The sequence below is a fragment of the Plasmopara halstedii genome (genome assembly GCF_900000015.1).
Source record: "Plasmopara halstedii genome assembly, contig: Scaffold_2604, whole genome shotgun sequence".
Lineage (NCBI taxonomy): Eukaryota > Oomycota > Peronosporomycetes > Peronosporales > Peronosporaceae > Plasmopara > Plasmopara halstedii.
Window position 1 is genome coordinate 109,930 of NW_020189511.1, and position 2,432 is coordinate 112,361.

Here is a 2,432-nt window from a genome sequence, read left to right on the forward strand (position 1 = left end):
TTGACTGACATCAAGTGCTTAATTGCTTCACGGATTTTATTTACTTTAGTCCGTTACAGTCGCAAAGAAGGGTTACACATTCAGAATTCCAGATAAAATGGAAAAAAATACTTTTAAAACCGTATCACGACGACATTGATATCTTGGGTTAACGTATCTGTCAAACGCATAGATGTTTAGAGCGAGTCGACGTGCCATCATAACCAAGAGTCCTAATTAGAACAGGCAATAAGAGGCTTGTTTCCACCGATGGTGTTATTGCCAATCGCCTCGACGAGGCACAGGAGCAACAGTTGAATGCTACCCACAGGGCGGCTCTCATGCGCACGTATCCACGTTAGTGGACGTGCGCGTAGAAGGCCATGTCCGATTTGCCAAAGGCGCAACGCGAACTTATACGCTCCGCGGGCTATGTGGGTTCTCACGTCGGTGGGTCTACGAACACAGCTGCTCAGGTCATAACTTGAGCTCAGCTCATGGCCCTGTCGCTTCCCGGGCTACCGCCGAGAAGCGCGGGGCGCCGACGACGCAGGCGCACGACGACGCAAAACGTCATGATCCTTTTGATCATATGCGTCCACGACGTCTGGGCAGTCTTGCCGAAGTGGCACCTCAAACTTCCACGAGTTCTTTGGTCTGGAGATCCTCGCCACTTCGCAAGATATTGGGTTCGACTTTGTCGACGACGTCGACCGACAAGGCGTTCCACGAGATAGTGGGCGCCACCATTCCCATCTCATCGAGAAGAGCCGGCTGCGGGAGATGACAACTTGTTCGATCGCCGTCAGTGACTCGCGATGATCTTCGAGCTTTGGAGGTAAAAGTCCATCATCATCGGCACTCTGCCGAGCATCTTGCCAAGGTCGCATACCGCGGCGCGGAAGACCTCGAGAGCTTAGAGCACTTTGTGTACCGACTGCCCCACGTTCAGGACTACCGTGCTCTGTCGGAGCGGCTCTTAGCCGTCAAGCAGATGAGCACGTCACTTCGTGTGACGGTAGGGCGCCTTGCGCCGTCGGAAACAGAAATTGTCGCACTCCGTGCCCAGACCAGTTGCTGGTCCAGCTTCTGGGTGGCCGAGCGCCTTGGACGCCGCCCCGGCGTTAACGCTTTCGAGTCACTTGCGCTGGATATTGGTACCGCTTAAGGAAGCCCACATAAAACACCGGGTGGGTGTGCATCCTTCTCAGAAGGTTCATCGTATACACAAGGCCTCGCTTGGCCACCACCTTAAATGATTCAATAAATCATGGATTTGTCGTAAAGGCAGCAGAGACTACATGTACAGAAACGTTTTTAGCACTTAATACAACCAGGTCTCTGACCTCAAAGGTTTTAACATTTCTTCTGCTCCTTCCGTCTGCATGTATTCCTTTTGCATGTCTTGGCTTTCAGCCATCGCGTCGCGAACGTCTCGTAGGACGCTCAACCTGATAGACAGGAAGTCATCGACTTTTTTACGGACAGTGAGGGGCTAACCGTTTCGCTATTTGTTCTCCACCAAGCCTTGAGCCATGGGATGGCGATAATAGCGGTACGCGAGGATTGACAAGCCCTTTCACATAGAACGGCGTGTAGCCGGTAGATGAATGCACTGCATTGTTCAGAGCAAACGCTACCAGTGCCGCATGGCACTCCAGCGCTTCGGCGTCTCAGCGCAGACGCTGTGATGACCGTCTTCAGCGACGTGACTCACGCACTCAGTTTGACCATCGTTCTGTGGAAGTCCGCGGTTGACATAGTCAACTTGGTGCCCAGAACCCTGAAGATTGTAGACCAAAACTTTCCAGTGAAGCGTGGGTCTCTATCAGAGTCAATTGACTTCGGAGTCCGTGTTGTCAAAAGACACGATCGATAAATAGCGTCTATGAACCCACAGCGTCGATAGTGTCCGGCACTACCGCAAGATAAGCCATCTTGCTCAAACGGTCCACAAAGATCACCACATTCGTGTTGCCCGCCAACTCCTTCGGTAGATCAAACACAAAGTCCATACTCATGGACTGCTACCACCAGTAAATTGGCCAGCTGCTCCACTGCATTCATAGGTTTTCGCCCTTTGACACGTCTCATGCGCGCACACATATGTGCTCGTCCATTTGTACAGGTTGGGCCACCAGAAGTGGCAACTCACAGAGCTGACTGTTTTCTCACGACCGAGATGACCACTTAGTTGGGTGTCGTTGGTCTCATAGAGAGTATGGTACTTCAAATCCTTATCGTGAGTAAACACAATTCGTGATTATCCGTTGAGTCGGTGCTATAATACAGCAATTCGTTAGTCAACAAATATTGGTGCAACCGTGTGCGCAGTCGCAAAGACAGCTTCTTATCCGAGTTTAAAAACTCTTTTCTCCAGAAGCCCGTAGCAAGATACACACATACCATCACCCGCGTATGCGGCGCGGATCAAATCCGTCACTGACGACGTC